Genomic DNA, 25,655 nt, shown 5'->3' on the forward strand with positions numbered 1-25,655 from the left:
CCAGCACGATTCAGCACACGGCTGCGAGCCGAGACAAAGCATCGGAGCAGCAAGCCTCGAAGGCAAGCGCGACACGGTCACGTGATCCAGCAAAACAGGAACCCAGACCGCCAACAGCAAACAGAGCGAGGATCCAACCAAAACGCCAGCGACAGAACAGAGAGCAATACAAACCAACATGGATCCTACGAGCAGGAAATCGAGCCAACTACGAACGAGCAGCCACGCAGACGGGCGAAAACGGCAAACTGAGAGCAGGCAATGACAAATGGCAGAAACACCATGAAGCCACGCTGCAACGACCGGCGCCCGAAAACGTATGTCAGCGTCTGCAAGCAGGGGAGAACAGGTATGAGGGAGGTCTTTTAAGGACAGGTGGGAGTTGGTGATTGGCTGAGAAAAGTGGCGTGATTTCGAGTTTCCCGCTAGAACCTACGCGGAGCTTTCAGTTCTCAAATTTTTGCAACCTGTATTCCACTGATCCCAGCCCAACTGTTCCATGACAGATACTTAATTTAACATTGAAAATCTAAACAAATAAAGAGCATTGATAGCTGTTTTCAGTTTTAAGGTTGAATTGAAAGCGACACAGTTTTAACCAATTTGTCCAAAATGGGTACAATAAGTATAAGAGTAGTTACTTTTGGGATAAGATGAAAAGTTGGGGATGAGCTGTGGTGGTAATCATCCAACATTCTGACGCCACTAATGCTCTTATCTCACTAATTGCAATCAAATCAACACAGTAATGCTCCAAAATGGATGGTAGATGTAAGTAGATGGACTATGTAAACAGTTAATCCAACAAAAGAAAGATAAACCCTTTTCAATACTCTTGACTTCAGAAGGAACAATTCATGTGAACGTGTTCTTTAGTTCCTCAGGTCTTCTATGGCAGGGTTTCTCATATCTAGCCTGCGGTCCAGCAAGGCAGTTGTCCAGCACAGTTTGATGATTTTCCAGCTCAAACACACCTGACTGGAAAATCAACTTCTGCATTAATTACCAGGTTTCGTCAGCTTGTTTGAGGAAAGAAATCCAACCAAAACTCCGCTGGACACCAGCCTTCTTCAAAGAACGCTTTATAGCACCTAAATTCACCCAGAAACTGGGTAGCTAGCAAGCTCTCATTTGCCGGACAGTTCAGGACAGCGATGGAAGCCGTTAGACTTGTTCTGTACACTTTAATTAGGCGAGCGCCCCCCGAAACCGCCTTGTTCTGCGGATCATGAAATACGGACATTTTTCCTTGATGATCATTTCTCTGCACTTTGTCCTCCCGGCAAGACTCCTGGTTAAAAAGAGCCTAGTTCCTTAGATATCTCTGAACATGACATCTTGTTAACTTCAGATTTCTTTTTTTTATTTTTTTATATACATATTCAAAATCTGTCTGCGGAGTGTGGCTGTCTGCTCACCTCTCTCCGCCATGGAGAAGATCCTCCCGAGTCTTTTAACTCCTACCACTTTGATCTGCCTTTATAGTTAATATTCGTCAAAGCAGAGGAAATATATGGATCACAGTTCGCTGGCGTGAATTGCGAAACCACTTTTTTTAAATCTCTGAAAGAACTGTAGCTCTACAGAGCTAAGCGCTCAAGAAAGAGGAAAAAAAAGCACAGTGGGTTTGGCGTAGTCGGCAGAGATTGAGTAAGTTTGAGTTGAGACTCTATCTAGTAATGTTTCTACTCTATTGGTCAAAGGTTTTAAAATATCCCTATATTTTTCAATGGTTCAGTGTCAAAGTTGATGGCCCAGGCCTGCCTGCTACTTTTTTATTATTTTGTCATCTTAAAAATGTCTTTCTTACTGTTTTTTCCATTGTGATACATCTTTTTCTGCTTTGTTTGAAGGCTACATTCACACAGTAGATCAAAGATGGCCTAAATCTAATTTTCTCACCAAATCTAAACCAGTTTATTTTAGGCTGTTCACACCATCTTTTTAATGTAACCATACTCCATATCCAACACTGGTCTGAACAGTTTGCTCTCTATAAATGGCACTCATGCACAAACCAACAATGCTTCACGTGAAGTTTAGTTTTATTCTTGTCTCTATCACATGAGATATGAATGATTTTAGGCTGACAGCTGGGCTTGGACTAAACCGATGACATTATAAACTGAAACTTCTATTTATAGATATGTTTTTTTTTTGGATTTCTATGAAGTAAAGCATATTGTGACTCCACACAATCTGCATCTTTGTTCACAAAACAATTGCATTGGTTTTACTGTCACTGGTGTTACCTTTTTTTTTTTTTGTGGTACCACACTATTTAAATAAATGCACAAAAAAGGTAGAAAAAAAATACCTTCAATCGATATTTTGAAGTATTGTAATATTTTGTTTTGCAATACTGTATTGATTAAAAAATATGTATCAATTTTAAATTAATAGTTTACGTGTAAAGTAGTAGACAGTGGTAGACAGTGTTTTATTATGTGTTGGTTTTTAACCCCACGCACCAATTAGCAGCGTTATACTCTGTCTTCAGATTCTAGTGTTCTGATTGGATAACAATAACGCATTTCCTTTAATCAGATTTTTAAAAATATAATAGTATGTTTTTTTATGCTATCCACCTTGTTTAGAGTATCCCAATAAATTGCAATATATTGTATTGTAACCCCTGTATAATGATACATATCTTTTTTGTACCAATACATATAGCCAATATGTTCAGTAATAACAGTTTCTAGGTGTAAAATAAATATTTTTTCTCCTCAAAAGCCACTCTACACTTTGTCAAATTCTTTAAAACATTTTAAAGTCACTGTATTTTGTACAATTTTAGGTTATGTTCTGCATTTAAAAACAACCTGAGGCTGTTCTTAAATTTTTGACTGGTAGTGTACCTGAACAACAGAAAAAAAAATCAGAAAACAGAGAAGAGGCTTTGATTGTTGGCTGTTTTTTCTGTTGTTGTTTTCCTTTTTTCTTTGCTAATCAATACTAGCTTGGAGATGAGACACACTGATTTATGCCCTGACTGGACTAATATGTGATTCTCTTTGAAAAGAGTTGCTTCAGAAGCTTGGCTTATTTTGTTTGTTTGTTTGTTATTTTTTGTTTTGTTTTGTCATTTTCGTCTGATTCGCAGAAAAAGAAATCTTAATTGAAGGTCAGTTTGTTTTTTCCTTGCTTTTTATTTCCCGCTCGCGTTCCTCCGCCACCGCAGCAGCCGCCGTCTAGAGCCAGGAAGCTTATCAGATACCCAAGCCACGTCGAGCGGGAAGAGAAAAGAATTAGGATTAATAAAGGCAAGGATACACTGTGACACAAAGCCATTCCGCGGCTTATGAAGCCTCCGAGCGCTTTCTTTGTACGACTTGATGAGATCCGGAGGAAAGATACAGGCCGAAAAAAGATTCAATAAAGGCTTATGATATTTGATGTCTCCATGAATACCTCTCTCTCTCTGTATCTCTCTATATCTCTCTTCCTCTCCCTACTGTTTATCTCAGTGCCTCTCTTGTCATTCATCCAGGCTCCGCCCCACTCCTCTACCCCGCCCATCCTCCTTTAACATAAACATAACAGTTGTTTTACATTGTAACATTAGTTTTGACAGAATGTCTCAAATAATTCTGAATTGTCGCTAGTTAGGACATTAGAAATCATTACATTTTTATCTACCTAATAATACATTTTATCATTTAATAATTAGTTGACTTATTATTAACCATTTTTTAAAGCTGTTCAGAGGTGAACTTATTTGTCTGCTTTGGATCAATGCATTGTCCTGCTCATTGTCTTTTGTGACCTCTAGGGTGAGTTGTCCATGCCCTTTCGGAATAATTTCGGTCTGACAGCCACTCCTGGGAAAGAAAATATTGTAAATGTTGTGTAGGTGGGTTGTGTGTAACTGGCAAAAAAAAACAGCACCACCAGTGGACAGGAGCTGCTTGTAATTTGTAATATATGTACAAAATGTACCAAATACTGTATGTTTGTGCAAAGATTAAATACAAATTCATGGTGTGCATTTTAGTAATATATGTAGGTATTTTATGAGAACTTATTGCATTTAAATAGTCATTATAAGGATATTGTCCAGCAAAATGTAACAGAAAATCACAAGGAAATGACTGTAAAGTTTATTAGGAAAAAAAAATGTAAAAAAACAGGTGTAAAAACAGGCGAGGCGTCTTCTGCTATTTGTCGTTTTTAGCGCTCATCATCGCAGGTGATTCATCTTGATTTGTCCTGAGAAGCCGTCCTGTTGTGCCTAATGCCCTCTGCAAGCGGGGGCATAAATACGGCAGCTATTGCAGGCGGGCGCTATTTGTCCGCGTGTGTTTGCGGCGGCGGAGACAAATATTCATTAGCGTGGGACTCATCCCACCGCCTTCCTGCAGCCCCGCTTATTTGTTTTGTCTTTCTGATTTTTTTTACGAGGGCATGTGGGATGATGGGAAATGAGTTTGTACATTCTGATCAGGGAAAATGAAGCCCCCCCCCCTCCTCCCCCTCCTCCTCCTCCTCTTCTATAACCATACATATAAACCCACACTCACACACTCACACACTTTTACACACACAAGCCTGCCTCATCTTATATTACTCACCCTGCCAGCGCACTCTGATTATTTGACTATTAGGCTGTCTTCACCAGCTGTGCCTGAGGGAGCCGATACATCTCTCAGGAAGAAAATAGAAAAAAATAAAATATATATATATATATATATATATATATATATATATATCAGTGCAGGTGATTATACCAGAGACTTATGTTTCCTGAAGTTTGAGATTTCTCTCACACAATTTATCTAATAATTCCAGAGCAAACCTGCACATCAAGCCTTTTCAGCCCCCTGATAAACTGCACACACCCACGCCTCATGTGCTTTTGAGACGCACCATAATTCAAAGAGAACGCTACTGGGTGGCATTTCGTGTCTGACTTTTAGAGCCCGCAGATTCCCAGCTTGGTTTTAGATTATTTTACAGCTTTTTTTGACAAATCCTCCTTTGACAAAAATTTAATTAAGAAAAAAAAAAAAAAAAACAGTTAGAAATAACTTTCAAGCAACAACAGAGTCCCAAAAGACCTTGACAAATAAAGGCTTTAAATATATTAATACAAAATGTTTGGATTGATTTACTCTAAATGTCAATGGCGCCGCATTTAAAGCCAAACGGAAAATTTGCTATTTAAATTTACTAAAAATGACATGTCTTGTTTAATTACTTTAGCAGCCTCTACGTACACTGAGTGAGCTTTGACTAAAACTACGGCTTGATTTGGTGGAACTGCTGGATGAGCTGTCCCATTTAAGGTGGAAGGACTCTCTGAGGATGGGGTGGGGGTTAAGGGGTGCTAAGTCTAACTTGATTGCTAAACATGAGTGTCATTAATTTAGATAAATGTTAGATAGATCTTATCCATCCATTGCTTCACACCATTATGTTGGTTGGCTTACTGCCCCATATTAAGGGGTTGCACCTGTGTTTGTACAGCTCTGGAGAAAAATTAAGAGACTTCAGTTTCTGAATCAGTTTCTCTGATTTTTATCATTTTATTTATAGGTATATGCTTGAGTTAAATGAACCTTGTTGTTGTTTTATTCTATAAACTACTGACAACTTTTCTCCCAATTTCCAAATAAAAATATCAAAAATATGTCATTTAGAGCATTTATTTGCAGAAAATGAGAAATTTAATATTATAAATGTTTCAAGCATCTTGGCATGTTCTCCTCCACCAGTCTAACACACTGCTTTTGCCACTCCTGGTGTAAAACATTTAAGCAGGTCAGCTTGGTTTGATGGCTTGTGATCATCCATCTTCCCCTTGATTATTTTCAGAGGTTTTCAATTTGGTAAAATCAAAGAAACTTATAATTTTTAAGTGGTCCCTAATTTTTCTCAAGAGATGTTCCAGTAATAACTTAGACCCAACTAACTGATTCTAAAATGATTTGCCAATTATTTTAATAATCAATTAGCCCTGCAGCCCTAAACTAATGTCAAGGACATGGCAGGGCTAGGGAAAGACCATATTGAAATTTTAATAAAAAAAACACATAAAAATAAAGAAATCACATAGAATGAGAAGAGGTACTATATCTGGACATTAACACATCTAATTATAGCACCTAAAAGGGGACCTTTTTTAAAACTGACTTATTTTTCCACAAAACAAATATGCACTACCAAACCATTATTTACTGTTTTAAAGAAACAACAGTGGATAGAGAGATGGAGAGATGGATGGCGATGAAAGCAATTACAGCTTTCTTACCGTCAGCACCATTTAGGCTTGAGAAAAGTGCACTTTTCACTCAGCACTCAGGTGCACCGCACCCAGGTGCTAGAGGGGTTCATTTAGAAAGTAAGGCATTATCAGAACAGCTGGCGATTTCAGAGCCTGTCCATCATGATGGCCCAGTTTGATACACACAGATTTCTTTAAACTGCAAGAGAAAACTTATACTTTAGAGAAAACAATACTTTAATGGCAACTTACATATAGGAACCAGTTAACTTGTATGCGCAACTACTGGCCAGTTTATAAGCTCCACCCACCTTGTAGGATGGCTGTATACTGTAGGTGTACAATTACAGATTACAGGCTTAAACCCTGGAATAGATTAATCTGGAATAGATTAGTTTCCCAGGGGGTCCTGGGGTAACTTTCTCCTTTATTGGGGGTCCTCTGTGATTTTATTGCCGTTCGGAACGACCATGTACGTGTTTTTCTCAGATGTCCTCTGAGAAAATTACAGGCACGCCACGGTTTCCATGGAGATCCAAAAACACAACAGCGAGTGGAAATGGAGGAGCTACTGAACGCGATGATGTCATGTGACCGAGAAATCAAAAAAACTCACTGGTCCCTCTGTTTTTCACATGCAAGATTTTTATAGTAGAAGTAGAGTAGAGGTGTGAAATAAAAATAAACCCCTTGAAAAACTAATTCTGTCCGCCTAGGGCTTTAGATGTGTTTTGCTTGTCAGTATTATAGCATTATCATACAGTGTTACCTTGGTATATTTTGTGAGGTAGTTTAACACTGGTCAGTGTGCTCATGGCAAGGTAGACAGAGGCACTGCATTTAACCAGCTTTTTAAGGATGCGCTGTATTTTGTAAGAAGGCAAATACTGGTGAAAATGATCCTTTGCATTTGACAAATGCACTGGCCTATTAAATTCTATTTTTTGTTTGTTTGTTTGTTTTTCTTAATATTTTGCTAACAATAAAGCATAGTAGAGAATTCCATATTCATGCCTAACATTACGTTAAGATAATGGATTGTCCTCTTTTTGCATCATTTGTAATTGGTTGATTTGTGCGTCCATCTATGTTTCAAGTGAAACTGACCAATGGACAGTCATGACATCACTAAGGATTCAGTGTATTGTAGTGTAGAACTATGGGAAGGCTTTACAGGTAGACTTTTAATTAAACCATTGTTTTTGAATAAGGGGCATTTGAATAGCTGGGGCATTGTAGAAATCTAAACCCTTTTCATATTCTGATAACTCCAGTTATAAGACATATGGGATCTTATTGTAAAATGTGATCAAAAGGGCAGATTCTACAGATTGGGAAAATATGTCAACCACATTTCTGTGCTGTACTGTCACAAAGTTATTAAGAGAAACATCAAGACTCCATAGGGGTAAGCATTTTAAGGATGCGCTGCATGTTGTAGGGAGGCAGATACTAGTAGACTTACAGACTTAAAAGTCATAGAACAACAAAATATAAATGACTTCAGGGGACAGCTTGGGAATCCCCACACCTGTATATCTTGTAAGGTGTTATCTTGAGAGTAGGGCTAAATACTGCCCATTGAGCTCACGGCAAGGCAAGTCATGTGTACTGGGAATACACCATAAAGGGATTGCCACCCATAGTGGACAAGTCTTTAGCCTCCTTAAGGCATGGTAAAAGTCATGGAACATAAAACTAATGCTATTGTAAAGAAAATCTGGCATGTCAGTGTAGAATTAAAGCTGATTTTTGTGTCACATTCAATGCTGAACTTTGTATATATCCTAGTTGGAACAGTACCAGCTATGGACCAGACACAGCCAATCCCACGGGTTCAATCGTTCTTATGATAGGATTAACTATGCATTCAGTATTGCTGAAACACCACCGCCCCATCTACTCCCATATTAATGCCATTCAGGTAATCCAGCGCAGACGGATAAATGGATCTGAAATGCAGCCGTGGCAATGACCCAGCCATGAGCCCTCACACTCTCAGTTATGAATTAACTCTCAAAGATCAACTCACTCAGTATTGACCCCAAATTCATTATGAATTATGCATTCATTAATCTGAAATGGACTTTGGCTGCTGAATCTCTGGGAATAGGTGAGAGGGTCAGGGTTTTTGTTCCTTCACTTTCTGAAGCATGAGAGTGTTCATACAATTCCAGGTCAAAATGCTGAAATAAAGCATGGGGCAGACCTACAGAGAGCTGAAAAAAGTACAAATTCTAGATTTGAATGAAAAACAAAAGCTGAATAGTCAATAGGGCATAACCTTTCCTTTTATTACTGAGGAAAAAGTTAGAATTTGTTATTTGTTATTTTGTTATTTATTAATTCATTCATTTAATATTTTACTACCTCTTTATGAAATCAATGATTTATACTGTTTTTGTTTAAGTTACTATCTCTACTGCCCACAGAAGACTTTTTCTGCTATATTGTTGTGGGGATTTGGCTGCATTCAACAACAAGGGTCACTTTTTATAGATTTATTAAACAAAAATAATTTCTTTGAAAGTAAAAATTAGCAAAATGAAAATAAATTGTATTACTTTCCTATTTTCCAATTCAAACATTGTTCATTGTTTTTCTTCATGGTTTAGATATCTTTAAAATGTAAGTGTCTGTGTGAGAGAGGCAGAGAGAGACGCAGAAAGAGGGACAGAGAGAGACACACAGAAAGAGGGACAGAGAAAGAGACTGAGAGAGATACACAGGCAGAGGGACAGAGAGACAGACAGAGTCAGAGAGCGATAGAGAGGGAGAGAGACACATACAGAGAGAGAGAGAGAGAGAGAGAGAGAAAGAAAGAGGGACAGATGAAGAGACTGAGAGAGATACACAAAGACAGAGGGGCAGAGAGACAGACAGAGTCAGAGAGCGATAGAGAGGGAGAGAGACACATACAGAGAGAAAGAGAGAAACAGAGAGATACACAGAAAGACAGACAGAGAAAGAGACTGAGAGAGATACACAGGCAGAGGGACAGAGAGACAGACAGAGTCAAAGAGCAATAGAGAGGGAGAGAGAAACATACAGAGAGAGAGAGCGAGAGAAAGAGAGAGAAAGAGAGGCACAGAAAGAGGGACAGATGAAGAGACTGAGAGAGATACACAGAGACAGAGGGGCAGAGAGACAGACAGAGTCAGAGAGCGATAGAGAGGGAGAGAGACACATACAGAGAGAGACAGAAAGAGGGACAGATGAAGAGACTGAAAGAGATACACAGACAGGGACAGAGAGACAGACAGTGTCAGAGAGCGATAGAGAGGAAGAGAGACACATACAGAGAGAGAGAGAGACATAGAGATACACAGAGAAAGAAGTACAGAAAGAGATAAAGAATAGGAAAAAAAGAGATACAGAGACAGAGAGAGAGGCAGAGAGAGACAAAGAAAGAGTGAAAGAAACAGAAAGACAGAGAGAGGGAATTTAGCAGTAGTGACGCTGTGTTTATGTCCCTAAATATGGATAAAAACCTCAAAAAAAAAAGTTAAAAACTTCTTAAAAAAACGCTAATATGTTATCAGACTCCTGTTTGTATCTCTCTCTCTCTCTTGCTCTCTTTCTTTCTGGGAGATATACATATATGTGGCAGATTTATTGGGTACTTACATATGTACTGTGCATGTAATACATATACCCCATATGTGTAACGGATATGGGCTATCTTCGTGACCTCACATCCTGACATATTATAAAAATAAACCAGTACCCAGTACAGTATGTGTGTTTTCGTGTGTGTGTGTGCACGTCAACACACAACACACATAATACACAGGTGGCTGTTTAGCACATTTTCGTTATGCCTGAAGAGCATCCACAGACAAGCGTAACCAACCATCAAAGGTGCCTCCATATTTTTTTTTTTTTTATAATACTCCCATTAAAAAGAGCAAGGAAACAAACAGAGTGCAGCGTAATCTGACCCGGAGAGCACACCTCCTCCTCCTCCGTTTGGAAGCTGCGCTGATTAATTGATGCGCTTGCCTTTCAGCAGGATTGTCAAATTAGTGATTGCGCTGCAGATAATTAAGCGTGTCAATCACGGCTCTGGCAGTGGATTAGGCGAGCGTGAGTGATCGGCGTGTGCTGCCGAAGGCCAGAGGCATGACTCGGGCTCCCGCGGGGACGGGCTCCTGTGTAAATTTGCCCCGTCAATCAGCTCGGCCCTCCATCACCCAGCCGTGCGGGCCAAGGTTGAGGCTGCCGGTAGAGGAGAAGGAGCGGCAGAAGGAGTGCAGGACGGAGAGCAGGATGGTGGATGGTGATGCGTATGGAGATTCAATGTGTCTGACAGGATGAGAACTCCAGTTGTGTTGTGTTAAGAATAATTAAGGGGGCTTGGGGTGTCTTGACCTTGTGAAGCTCTAGTCTAAACGTGTTGTTTTATCATGAGGACGTCTGTAAGTGAGGCAGATCTCAGAACATACAGATGCCAATTTCCTAATAACTCAATTGATTGTGTTGTACGTTATAGGCTGAAAGTCTATATATATATATATATATATATATATATATACCACTAAAAGAGCTTTGACCCATCTAACCATTTAATCCAAAAGAACCCTGAAGGCATCCTGTAGGGAATCTTGGTGCCATATCCTTTAAGTCATATAAGCTGCAAGTTGGAAACCTGACATTTTGGAGATGTTCTGATCTAGTAATCTAGCCATCATTTATTTTTGTTTCCAATCAAAGTGTCTCAGATTCTTACGCTTGCCATTGTTTCCTGACTTAACACTCAAACTTTAATAACTATCAGTTACTTACTTTTAAAACGATGTTAAAATACTGTTAAATGTATTGGATGGAGCGCCATCAGTCTACCCAGCTGGCCACCAACATCAATAGAAATTAACTTCAGGTAGAATGTTGGTCATAACATCAGATGACAACATTTCTATGCCAGGATATCCTCTAATACTGTTACAGTACACATATGCCTGCAGAGTAGTGGACATAGTTCCACAGTTCCACAGCTTCACATCTCAATGCTGAGGGCTTTAAACCACACTAACCCATGCCTGAACTTAGGTACAAGACAAAGCAGTATAGAGAGCAGGTTCACAACAGTCACCAAAGTGCACCAACTTAAATGAACTTATTTGACTTCAGCAGACCAAAATCTGATCAAAAGGTTTTCTGACAATGACCTGTCAGTCTTAGTCAATGACATAAGTTCTTATAAAACACAGAAGATGCGCTAATACTCTCCTTTATTGGGTGCTGCATCAGAAGAGTCAGATCATGTCTTTCGGCTCAGCGCTCTTTAAGTCGTAAGTGAAAGACATAAGTGATGCTGGGGAAGATGAGGCCCAGATAAGCACCGCATTCAGAGTCCGCAGCCGGAGCGCTGATTGATCCGGCCTCTGATAGAGTAATCCATAACACCCGCATTTGTGTTTACTCTGGCCCTCGTGGTGTGGATTAACTTAGGTCCACGAGAGCTCTGTCATTTAGGACGTCCTCGAAACACATCAACGTGGCACTGTAGCAGCAGCTGCTAAGCTAAGCTGCTAAGCTAATTCACACCTATAGTAGAAGGATGTGGAAGGATATATAGAGAAAGCAGAAGGCATGTTTCATGTATATTTATGGCTTATACTACTAGGCTCTTGCATATCTGCAAAGGATACAGGTTTTTGCGACTCCTGCTCACTCATTGGTTCTTCTGAGATATTGTTTTTTTGTTTGGGTTACCATTGCTGTAAAGACTAAAAACTGTTTAGTGAGGTCAAAATGTTGGGTGGTCAACACCCTACCTAATCCCCCTAAACTCCCAAACTTTGGGATGGGGCACCATCATTCTAGAGAAGACAGTAGAAGACCAGAAGACTACGAAAGGATTTTGATGAAATATTAACAATATCTGATGTAAAAGCATACCTGTCAAGTTTTGGACTTAAAAATAAGGGATTTTTTCCGCCGCCCCAACAGCCCAAACGAGGAAAAAAAAAAAAAAGAATATATATATATATATATATATATATATATATATATATATATATATATATATATATATATTTTATATATATATATATATATATATTTTTTTTTTTTTTATTTAATAGATTTAAAATTGAAATTGAAGGGTGCACAAATTTACAAAAAGGACATGGATCAGATATATTCCATAAGTAAATAATAGTCCTAAGGGGCCTACACAATTAATAATCTTTCATTAATACTTCTTTCTATCGTTCAGTCCACTCCTGATCAGTTCAGTTAATTTCAGCCCTCTCCACATTTTCTCTCTCTCCAGCTCAACCATCTCTTCTACCCCTTCTAAATAATACATTACATTACATTATAATACATTACCACAATACTTGAGATTTAAACAAATTCTAACAAACCCTAAAACTAGCCCTGAACTAATAGAGTTTGGAAATTATAGTTATTGGCTGATCAGGCACATCAGGGCAGGGCATTATATATATATATATAGATTTTTCTCAAACCCTGAATATCTATCTAGCTAATTCTAAAGTTAAGCTAACTGAGTCACAAGCTGTATTTTATTAAACACACAGTGGGTTTAATTTATGTTTTGATTCAGAGAAGAGTCTTTTTAACCAGCTATCAGAAACAATCTCATCACAGTTTACATGGTTAATTACCTTTCTTTTAGAAAAATCTCCGTATATCCAGATTAGTTTTAACGACAGCTGCTCCGACTAGCTGCCTGAACTCACAGCGAGGGGAGGGGCGGGGCTTCCCGCACACTAAACTGCGCTCCGCAAAACCAGCTAGCTGATTGGCTGTTTCTCCTGAAAGGCGGGACTTTCTCCTTGAACCGGCACCACGATTGGTTAAGAGACACACAGCGGTCAGTGCATTGTCGCCTGTGGCCTATATATATTTTTTATTTAGTAGAATACGGGAAATTTACGGGAAAATACTAATACGGGAGGACGGCGGGAAAGAGGAGTAAAATACGGTAGTTTCCCGGCCAAAACGGGAGACTTGACAGGTATGTGTAAAAGTCTTTGGCGAAAGTCATGTAATTGGCCCAGGTAGCATTCGAACATCCACATATCCTGCTGTACATGGTAGCCGGTGGAGGAACCAACCTCCTGGGCAACTGGGTAGGACCAAACTGCTGGTATTTGAAAGGATGGAGGAAAAAGAGGAAACACATATCAGTATCTGAAAGCAGCAAAGTATGCAATGTAAGTCGTGTACGTGGAGTAAAGAGGAGGAATGTACAGTAGAAGCTGGTTATTGCTTGAGAAAAGGTAATGCATCATTAGATTCTCTACTCTACTGTAGTAGTACTTGCTTGAGGAATCAAATCCATTAAGCTGTGGAGATTTATACCACTCAAGCACCTCTAGCTGACTCTAGGCAAGGTGAGAATAGTTTCAAGCAATAGTTTTAGAGTAGATTAAGAGTGGAGTATAGCTACTGGACCCTGGATTGCCGATCCAGCTACCCCTCTGAGCTGTGTCAATAATTTTACAGGAGTCAGAACTGTCACCTCTTTGGTTTATTGCTCTGAGTTACAAAAAATATTTCATGTCAGTGAGAGGGCACAGTGTGGAAACTCAATACACATTAATGGGCACAAATACATATATAACATTTTTTTTTTTTTTTCAAAATGTAGATAAAACAAATTCCCCAGTAGTTATAACGCAACCAAAAGTATGTAATAGCTCATAGTATACCAAATAAAATTTAACCGACCATGCAGCTAGAGCTTCAGCCATTTTATATAACATTTACTACACAAAGAGGTGACATTTTAAGTGAAACACTGTCAAAACACTGTACTGTCCAAAACTTATAACACACAGAATATAACATACCTGAGTTGCAAAAGAGAATTAATAGTTCATGTCATTGAGAGGGCACAGCATGGAAACTCCTGAGATAGTATATAAAAGCAAAATCTTAATGTTTTAGTAGCTAGACCATGTAAACAGTGAGTTAGCTAGATAGCTAGAGACTAGCAAATTGACTAGCTTGGCCCCCATCTCGACCTAAATCCCCCTTTACAACTAAAGCACAACACGAAATGCATTTAAAATGAACTCTAACACCACTACAATCGACTTATACTCAAACAGAACTTTTATCTTCATTATATAAGATAAAGATAATGTGGGTTTTGCTCCTTGAGTGAAGACTGAAGGAGGGAACGGAAACCTGGCTCTTCTTCCTGCATTTCTCTTAAAGGGGCAGCGCAGTTTTAAGGTCCTAGTATTTTTAATGTCTTTATTTCTCTGCTTTATTATTTTTAACTTTTATAATAAAGTAATAATAAAACAAATATTTTAGGAATCTTTTTATACCTGTCACACATGCATTTGCACATCAATGTCAGCAGCAATGGGTGCTCAAAGCTTAATGTAGCTGAACGCATTCATTAGAATGGATGTCCACAGATAAGGGCAACAAAGGGGCAGCACAAATCCCTAACAGAGACATCTGTAGTGTACAGAAGGCAGTAAAAGTAAATGAGGCTCGCAGATAGATTGGCTAACAATTTGCAGTGTCACTCTCGCTGGGCCTCCGCAGCCAGAGCAAACACAATAAAGTGAAGATTTGTTCTCCTTGTCCTCCTCCTTTTGTTAGCACAGCGTTCCACCGGTCCTTCCCAGGCAAAAGCAGAGGAGGGATTAGCGAGCTGCTCTCTCCAGCGGCCTGCTAAACGAGCAGCTCCTCGCTGAGGGACGGGAGCGAGGGCCTAGCCCTCAGTAATGCTGCCCGTCAGGGGTGCGTACTCAATACTGGGCCACAAGAGCTAGATTAACTTACACTCTCCCCAGCGCACCACTCCACACTTAAGAGACCCTAAACACACACTGAAGGGAGGAAATGGACTCGGGGAGCTAATATTATTGCCTGATTAGCGTAGCATGCATGTGTGTAGAGGCGGCCGCAGAGCGGCTGTTTCAGTGGCAGTCCTGAGGAAGTACTGATTAGCAAACTGGAGTGGCTGTGCCACCGCGGCTTCTGATATTAATTTCCGTTGTGATTCACACGGCATGAGCGGGGAGAGTGGGCCGTGAAAGGCGGGCGAAAATGGCACCATCGGATGGTAAACAAATTACCTTGGAGCCAACTGAAAGCAGTGGGAAAGGTTTATAAGATATGGAAGCTGCCTCTTCTTTGGCAGGCCCTGGATAGACCTTGTAAACTTCAATAGGACTGTTGTGAATAAAATGCAGAAAAAAAAACAGATAGCGTGAACATTTGGCCCTAGCTTAGATGATGTGTGGTTGTAGTATCAACCGAGACTTGTAATTTGCCATTGGGAATTGGGCCAAAATTTATTTATTCTCAGCAATCAGACAATTGGCAAAATCAACATGGACCAGATCCCATATTATACTCTGCAACCTGGGTGTTGGCACATGTGGCACTCTGCCTGAATGTGAGCCAAGCATTTGGGCTAGAATCAGGCCTAAATTCTACTGTACATAGACTTTACATCTAAGCCAGGTTTTTCTATGTGATGCTGAATCATTTATGATTCATAAATGACTCATTTATGATTAATTAATGAGACATTTATGATTCATGATTGGAGCGACCTGGCTCACTTTCTTTGGAAAAGATTGAAGGACTAAAGATTGGGTTATAGACTCTATCCACTACATAAACAGCAGGAAAGATCATTGTTCATAATCACGCTCAAAATGAAGAAATATTTTCTGATTGTTGGGCACATCAAAATCGCAAATCGGCCTCAAAATCGGCCACGGTTGTCCTGTAGCTTGGTATGGACAATAATTGTAAAGTACTTTTATCCAAAACTACATTCAAAGTTCGTCTTTTCTTCTAAGCATATGAACAGTCAATACTTTTCTTTTCTAATATCTTGGAAAAACAGCACTTTTCATTATGTTCTCAGGTTAAAAGGGCCTTGCTCCTTTATACGAAGCATACACAAGGCAGACTTAGCGCACCACTTGTTATTGACTCCTCCATGCGGAGGATGAATGAAGCCATTTCAGCCTTTTTACAGCGCTTTTCACTTGAAGGCACGCCGAAGTCATCTCCAAATGCAGCTGTCGCATTGATTTTGATATGAAAGGAACGTGATCTGGCAGGTCTTACTTCAGAGGCCACTTACGCAAGCAAACAAGTGATACGTTATAGGCATGGCCTTTGAGTTTCTTTCTTTTTTATTGTTGTTACGTGTTGGCAGTGCTTTGATGGGGCATGTGTTTCCAATATCACAAAAATGAACAGTTTGAAATCGTTAGGCTGCTTGGTGTTCGCTGCTCGTTCAGCAGTTGGAGCGTATTGCATCACGTACCCTGTTTAGGATAGGAGCTCTAGACAATGCAACAGCAGGGGGAGAGTTCTGATTTCAGATGTTGTTGATGTGTTTTGGTGCGTAGAATTTTGATCCCACTGTTTTTTTTTCGTTCTTGTTTGGTTTTCTTTTTTTTCTTTTTTAGCATTGTAAATATTGTAGGCTGGCACCTTCCTGCCTAAATTTTGTAGGGGGACATGCAAGAATATAATTACATATATGTTTAGTCTACCAGTACAGATAGTAAGATATAACATGGAATTTAATTTCAGATGTAAATCAGATCCAGACTACATTTGGAGGTGGCTTGTAGTGCCAGTGTCCAAGAAAGAGGCCAAAGGTGTTGTTATGGCGTGTATCACTGTACAGCAACCCATGCAGATACTGTAACATGGAGGAGGCTTGATGCAAATGCAAGTCGGTTTTTTAGACATGACAAAAACAAACAAATACTGAGACTACCAAATGAACCACTAAAAAACAGACTACAAAACAAATGACTAACCAGGTTTTAAACAAAGAAATGAAATAAACAAACAAAAAATAAAACAATCTAAAGAAAACAAACCAGAAACTAAACTTACAAAAAGAAAACTGCAGAATAAAGGATAAAACAGAGAAATCAAACAGACTAGGTTAACTAAGACAAAATACAAATACAGAGGTTGGATCTTACATAAGGACGGGGACACACAAAAAGCACGACAGAGAACAAAGGAGCACATGGGGTATTTATACACAGGCACACACAAGGGACACCTGTGGAATTAACACGTGGGCGGGGCTACAAATGAGACAGGAGGGATTACAGATGACACAGAGGGCTAAGGCGGAGACAGGACAATAACAAAACGATGCCATGTGCTAAAGAAAAGCACATGGCTGGGAACACAAACAGGAAAACAGACACAGGCTAAGGTGTGACAGCTACATTCGTGATTTGCAGACAGTTATTTAAACAGATCTGATTTGAGAAAGAAATCCGATTTGCCTGCAGTCTGAACACAGCCTAATGTCAGGGAAATCAACAAAGGATTTTTGATTTCTGCCCCACAATCTAGAATTGACCGTTGTAATCTAATGAAACCCCGTGTTTCCCTCCAAAACAACCACCAGATTAAGTTGCTCTGGTTCAGCACTCTAAAACATTCTTAATGACCGTACTATGAATGGGGTTTCTTATAATGCTAATCATGGCACCTGTGTACAGATAAAGCCCTGTCCTTCAGAATCAAAGGCCAATCAGCTTGCTTGTTGTGCTGGGGGCAAAGGAGGGTCAGTATTCTCGAGGGGAAGCATTGCTGTGGAGATCTGCGCAAGTGCAGCAGCCAAAATAAGCCAGAAAATCATGTTTCTGGGCATTTTTAAGTCCAAATTTAATAACTAAAACTACTCATGAGTTTTGTTTTGGTCTCTCCCTATTCAAACAGATATGAGGCTGATCTTGCATGACTTGCATGAAAAACAAAAACACCCAACTACATCACTCCTTATCCTTCAGCTTTTCCTCAGTTCAGTCCACTCAAGGCCTAGACTAACCTAAAACTTTGGCACAAGCCTCAAGAATCCGAGAACCAAGAAATACATAATTATGCAATTCCAACTGTAACACCATCTTTTATAATGTAATGAATCTATGTACATTGGGGAGATGGGAAAATCACCTTAGCATTTCTTGCTAAAAACACACCAGAACTTTATTGCACATTATTGCATCACCGTTCCCAAGCTCATTCCACAGCGTGTCAGTTATTAATCCACTGTTAAAGTGTGACTCTCGTCACTTGAGTTAACTGCAGATGTGGGAACCAAAGGAACAGCGAGTTTTCACACTTTCCATTCTTTCACCGCGTTGCTAAGGCTGACAAGGTATCGCATGACGATGATACTAATGAACATGCAGGAAAAATCACGTTGTATCTGTCACAAGCATCACTTTGAGCAGCCGGTGATTTTTCATTAATAATGAATGTCCTCCAAACAGCGTTTTTTACCTCAGAAACTGCAGAAATCAGCCGTGAGAGAAGAAAACTTCTTTTGATTTCCGAAGACACTTTCTGATGCATATTAATGCTCCTTGCTGATTAAATAATGTTGTTTTTTTCGCTTTGCTCTCGGAACATGCCGTTCCCGGTGGAACTTTTCTCTTTGGTTCGAGCTGGAGAGGAGCCCGAGGGACTGGCGAAGTGTCAGTCTGCATCTTTCTCAAGCCAAACCACGCATCTCCATGACTGACTCACTCTAATACATGCACCTCTACACTCGGACACACACTGGCCCTGCCCACAGTGGACAGACTAGTGTCCAAGTGGAGCTAGTCTTCACCTATTCTTTTACTTAGCCAGAAAAAGGGGCTTTGTTTAGGTTTTATTTAAGACCCTGTCCACATATATTAATGTATTTTTTTAACATAGGGTTTGTTGCATTTTGGTCTCCGGTCCACATTGTTTTTTTTTTTAATCAATGATAGCTTGGGTAACACTAGATTTTAGATTTGTTTTAGATTCCTCTCAGACTTCCACCTTAAGTGGTTTAAGTGATCAGATTTGTATCTGATTCAAATTAAAGATGAGTGATCAATTTTGTATGTTTTTAATGCCATTCAACCCATCTCCTGAAGGTGGTGGAATCCTGAGTGACCAGATTTGTATGTGTTTTAAATGCAGATCAAATCTCAGATCATCTCCTGAAGTGGTTTAAGTGATCTGATTTGTATGGGTTGTAAATGTGTTTCGAACAAAAGTAATTTCAGTGATTGAATGTTTATCTGTTTTAAATGCTTCTCAGATCACCTCCTGAACTGGTTTCAGTGATCAGATTCACATCTGATTTTACATCTCCTTAAGTAGTTGGTGTGATCAAATCCATATCTGTGTTCATATGTTTCAGACCATCTTCTAAAGTGGTTTGAGTGATTGGATTTGTATCAGTTTTAAATGTGTCTCAGAGGCTCCCTCCTAAAGTTACTAGAATGATCAGATTTGTATCTGTTTTAAATACATCTGAGACCACCTCGTAAACTGGGTTGAGAGCTCAGATTTATATCTGATTTAAAAATCTCCTTAAGTAGTTGGTGTGATCATCCCAGACCACCACTTGAAGTGGTTTAAGAGACTGGATTTGTATCAGTTCTAAATGTGTCTCAGACCACCTCCTGAAGTGGTTTAAGTGATCTGATTTGTTTCAGTTCTAAATGTGTCTCAGACCACCTCCTGAAGCGCTTTAAGTGATCTTATTTGTATCAGTTCTAAATGTGTCTCAGACCACCTCCTGAAGTGGTTTAAGTGATCTGATTTGTTTCAGTTCTAAATGTGTCTCAGACCACCTCCTGAAGTGGTTTAAGAGACTGGATTTGTATCAGTTCTAAATGTGTTTTAGACCACCTCCTGAAGTGGTTTAAGTGATCTGATTTGTATGTGTTTTAAATGTGTCTCAGACCACTTCCTGAAGTACAGTTTGTACACATGTGTACTTACACAGGTCAAAATTAACCTTAATACACATGTGTAATTACATAACCTGTTCCTCTGTAGTTAATCTGTAACAATGTGTACTTCATCAGTCGTTACACTGTAGTTACATGGGTTGTTAACATGTAACTACATAGTACTTAGGGACACTTATTATAAAGTGGGACCTAATATACTAATCTATGTGTAATATAGTAATTATAGAAATCGCCAGTAATTCTTATGGATCAATAGCAAAATTACATGGGACAATCCAAAGTCCTAAAAGTTATTGAGCAGCAGCATTTAAGTTATATATGATGTTATGAGGTCAAGTAGTGAAAGAGGTTAAACACTATGTGAACACCATTGAACACTGTCCAGCATGCTCAAGCAAGCAACTTGAATTATGGGAGTTGGAGTCAGGTCTGATAGTAGATTTTTCATTATTTAAAAAATATTTCCATAGCAGGGTAATACTAAAGTCATTCAAACTATAAAAAAAAAAAAAAAACATATGAAATTATTTAGTAAATAGAAAAACGATAAACAAACCAGAATATGTTTTATGTTTTACATTTATTAAAATATAAGTTATTATTTAGCATTTTTCTAAGTCAGATTTATAAGAAAGTCTTATAGCCATCTTCAAGTGCAAAGAAAGTCATCTTCAAGTGCATTTTCAAAAAAGACCGACAGAAAAGTTGGTAAAAAAGATGATGAAACTGGCCCTGATCAGGACCGCCCCAAGAAATGAAGACCAAGAGTTACCTCTGTTGCACAGAATTAATTCATCAGATTTACCAGCCTCAGAAACCACAAGTAAACAGCAGCCCAGATAAGATCACCTAGTATTTTGGTTTGTTTTACACTTAAGATAGCCAGTAGTCACTGTGCTAATGATGCAGTAGTGATGTGGGATAAGCCCAGTAGTCGCTGTGCTAATGCTGCAGTAGTGATGTGGGATAAGCCCAGTAGTCGCTGTGCTAATGCTGCAGTAGTGATGTGGGACGAGGCCAGTAGTCAGTGTGCTAATGCTACAATAGTGATGTGGGATGAGGCCAGTAGTCGCTGTGCTAATGATGCAGTAGTGATGTGGGATGAGGCCAGTATTCGCTGTGCTAATGCAGTAGTAGTGATGTGGGATGAGGCCAGTATTTGGAATGCTAATGCTGCAATAGTGATGTGGGATGAGTCCAGTAATCGCTGTGCTAATGCAGTAGTAGTGATGTGGAATGAGTCCAGTAGTCACCGTGCTAGTGCCACAGTATTGATGTGGAATGAGTCCAGTAATCAGCATGCTAGTGCCAGAATAGTGATGTGGGATGAGTCCAGTAGTCACTGTGCTAACTACTGCAGCATTAGCATTCCAAATACTGGCTTTAACCCACATCACTACTGTAGCATTTGCACAGTAGTAAGGTGGGTGAGTCCAGTAGTCAACGTGCTAGTGCCACAATAGTAATGTGGGTTGAGGCCAGTAGTCATTGTGCTACTGCTACAGTAGTGATGTGGGATAAAGCCAGTATTTGGAATGCTAATGCTTCAGTAGTGATGTGAAATTAGGCCAAATTCAGCATCCTAATGCGGCAATACACAGTAAATTTGCTAGTGTAAAATAAACACTTTTTTTTTTTTCATTTTACACACTCAGTGTTAATTTAACACTAACAGTGTTGATTTAATGCTCGTAAATGTATTGTGTAGTGATGTGGGATGAGCCCAGTGGTCAGTTGTCCTAATGCAGCAATAGTGAAGTGGGATGAGACTGGCAGCCAATGTGCTAACACTGTGTTAGTGATGCCCCTGTAATCAGTGTGCTAGCACTGTACTAGCAATGAGGAAGCAGGCTCATTAGTCTGCACCATAATGGTGCACTAGTGATGTGGGATGAGACCAGTAGTCAACATGCTATCGGTGTGGTAGAGATGTGGAGTGAGACTTGTAGCTTCAATACCAATACTTGTAGGTACAATACCAGATGATACCTGTGGTTGGCATGCTGGAGCTGTGGTAGTTATGTTGGATACAGCCGGTAGTGATGTTAAACAACACAGCAAATGGAAAAAGAAACCGTAAGCGGTCTGAAACTGTAAACTGCAGCTTTGGTAACCATTAGACTCTACAATAAAAAGCGGCCATTGTTTCAGAAGGCATAAAGTATGGGGTCAAACCAGCGAGGTAATTCTTTAATTAGCCGTCTTTGTGTGTATCTACAGTGAGCGGCGAGTAAAAGCGAGAAAGAGAAGCCCTTCAGGCACTGTGTAGTAACACACACACACCATTGACAGCGGCTGTGGTGAGAAAACACTCCATGAATACCAATAAGTGCACACACACACACACACACACACACACACACACACACACACACACACACACACACACACACACACACATCTGCTCTACCTGTCAGGCGGATTGCAGCTTGTGGCCTTCCAGGAAAGTACAGTATGTCTAGACTCTTCTCTTTTATTACACTTTCTTGATCTCGTGCTGATTATCACAGATAATAAAACCTTAATAACAGGGATCAGTGTCTACAGCGTAACACACATTCACACACTCACCCACACATACAGTACAGGTCTCCTGTACCACATGCTCTACAGATCACACATCTTAATAAATTACATCTATATAATAAAGCTAACATCAAAGTATAAATAAAAAAATAATAATAATAATAATAAATAAATAATTAAGTATTATTAAAGTTAAATCAGATACCTGATTTTGATTAATTGATTTGTATATTTCTGGTGGATTATCTGAGCATTGCATATAGGCTTAACCCCTGTCTGGGAAACTAACCTTAACTGTGTTATGAAATCGAAAAGACATGATAGTATAATAAATTCCTGCTATTATTTAATTCTTAATTAAGATTAGGCCACAGAAATAACACACTTTAAGACTATACTATAAGGTATATGTGACTCAAAAAATAACATATATATATATATATATAAACATAATATCATAATATTTTAATGACTGCATTGGATCCTGATTATAGCCAGTTCCATCATATTTTTAAAATTCTTCTCTGTACCATGACAATAAAAATAAGGGAGAAAATGGCAAATCAAATGCTTGAAAGTCCTGATCAGAGCCAGTTTCTTCATCATATTTTTTACAATTATCTTCTGTACCTTGACAATAAACATAAGGTAGGGAATTATGAATGTTTGCTAGTCCTGATTAGAGCCAGTTTCATCATACTTTTTTAAATTCTCTTCTGTACCATGACAAAAATATATGGGAGGAAATTATGAATACTTGAGAGTCCTGATGAGAGCCATTTTTTTTCTTTTTTTTTTTTAAATCTCCTCTGTACCATGAAAAATGCCATGATGGAGGAAAAGGCAAATGCTTAAATGCCAAGCATTTTATTGTATTATATTTTAAAGCTATCATAAATCAAAACATTACATTCATTGGAAGACAAACATGTCTTTATTTTCTCTTGTAAGAAGAATTTATGTTTTTTTTTTCTTCTTTTTTTTTTAAGATACAAGGCATTTGAATGCTGCAAGTTAAGAGAAGTAGACTAGATCAGAACCTGTCCATACAGAATAAATCAAACCTGTATGCTATTTTGTTAGATAATTGTATAAATAGGGGTCCAAGCACTGATGCTCATCCCCTTATTGTTTCTCGCTGGATTTTTCATGTACTGAAAAAAAAAAAAGCAATAATCCTAATTCTATGGGTTTGATCCCACCCGGAGATTCCGTAGTTCGGTCGGCTGCGAGGCCAAGCATAAGAATCCACACTTCTCCATTCAGGCGAGTGCCACGCTCTACTGGGCACACAGCTTGTGCTCTCACAACAGGGAGGAAGAGGAGGAGGAGGAGCGAAGGGCTTGAGCCAGGCTCGGCCAGGCCAGCAGAGCGGAACGCTGGCAGATGCGACAATGGCTCTAAAAAAAAGGCGAAAGAGTTCCTCCTGTGGAGCTCGACCCCCCCTTGCCCTTCCTCCCTCCTCTTCCTCCTCTTCCTCCCTCACTGTGTCAGCTCCCACTGTGACCTACATATGCGTTCTGCTGCCTGAAACGTTTCCAGAGAGCGAGCCGGGCTTTGCGTTTAGCCGGGCAAGTGGACATGCCAGGTGGCGTGGGCAGAATGTTAGCCTCTCTGGGACCAACATTTAGTCCTGACCAAAGCCATCATTGTCCTGCTTCTGGAACAGGATCAAGATGACCATCCAAACAGCCAAATATTTATATACATGTATATAATGCCTTATGATTGCATCATAATATGTTATGAATCTGTATATAGAGTCTAATAGAAAAATTGTTACCACTAGCTCTTATGAAGTGTATGTACACATTAATAATGCACTATATAGTATACACAATGGCTTATAATAATTGCCCTAAGCTTTTATAATTAACTCATAAGCTTTGGTAGTGACATAAATAATGTGTTACAAAAGTACTAGTACAAAACCTTTTTAATGAGTAGTTTCAGAATGCCTTATAATATCTATTCATAAGAGCATTACACATACCAATATAAGGCATTTTGAAACCTGTCTTCTCATTAAGGGTTTATTATGTTTGTATGTATGTATGTATTTTTATTTTTCCTATATTGTAGACAAGGAATCATGTAGTGACTTAAAAGTGTTAAACACACCAAAATACTAGCATTTAGGTGCTCTTATCTGGGGTTAAGATAAGTTATCTTGCAGTTTCTGAGGCTGGTAACTTATCCTGTGCAACAGAAGAAACTCTGGGTCTTCCTTACCTGGAGCTTTCCTGATGAGAGCTAGTTTCATCCTAATGTTTTGATGGTCACTCCAGTTAAGTGTTTAAAAAAAGGTGAATAATGAATTATACAGATAAACAGATACATGACCTACAGTCTGTAATTACAGCATATAGAACTACAAAGTGTTATATATGATCAGCGGATCTAAAACAATGTATAATGTGTGTAAAAAACAAGGAGAGCTTAATCGGTGTACATCGTACATCTGCATATGACTCAGCCAATCAGATCCGACTCCCATCCTGCACCATGCTGAGAATAGCTGAAGAGCTGAACAGCCTAATGGTTACGTTTTAAGCTAAAAAAAGGCTACTTTATTGTGTTAAACTGTGCAGGTTCTCTCTCGCTCTCTGGATTTTTAATTCCGCTCTGAATCCCCTGTCTCTTTCCTCCGCTGAAGGCTTTAGCGAAAGATGTGCGCTGAATCCGTCTCATCCAGGAGTGAATGTTAAAATGCGCAGAAATGTGCCGACGTTCCCGCGCTGAATAAAGAAGAAGTCCTCAGAGTCTCGTGAGAAAAAGTTCTGCCGTTTTTTTTTTTTTTCTCCAGTTCAGGGGGAGCCTATTGATATTCATAAACAGTGCCGGCTCTCTTGTTTCTTACTGTTATTTCATTATTTACTTCTTCTTCTTTAAAAAAAAAATCTAATTAACCGTTAGGAGTAATCAGAATAATTATGGGATGGTGTACAGTAATAATTAGCAATGAGCAGGTGTCCTGATGTTCGGGGAGGTGAGGTGGTGGCAACCCGCAGAAAAGCATCCTAATCCGGCTAATTTGTAGTGGTGACAGAAGGGATGTGAGTAGGTGCTGGAATGGAGTTTAAGCAGTGGGTACGAGGCAGGAACGACGTGGGTGGGGGCACAGGGGGGGTGTACTGCAGTCGACTGAGCACAGGCATTAATTCAATCAG

At 39.3% G+C, this 25,655-nt stretch overlaps 1 protein-coding gene across 5 annotated transcripts in view; it reads left to right on the forward strand.

The window, feature by feature from the left end:
- kirrel3b (kirre like nephrin family adhesion molecule 3b) overlaps window positions 1-25,655 on the forward strand; it is a 385,143-nt gene that overhangs the window by 212,511 nt on the left and 146,977 nt on the right. The window lies entirely within an intron of this gene.

The sequence above is a fragment of the Astyanax mexicanus genome, chromosome 9 (genome assembly GCF_023375975.1).
Source record: "Astyanax mexicanus isolate ESR-SI-001 chromosome 9, AstMex3_surface, whole genome shotgun sequence".
Taxonomy (NCBI): domain Eukaryota; kingdom Metazoa; phylum Chordata; class Actinopteri; order Characiformes; family Acestrorhamphidae; genus Astyanax; species Astyanax mexicanus.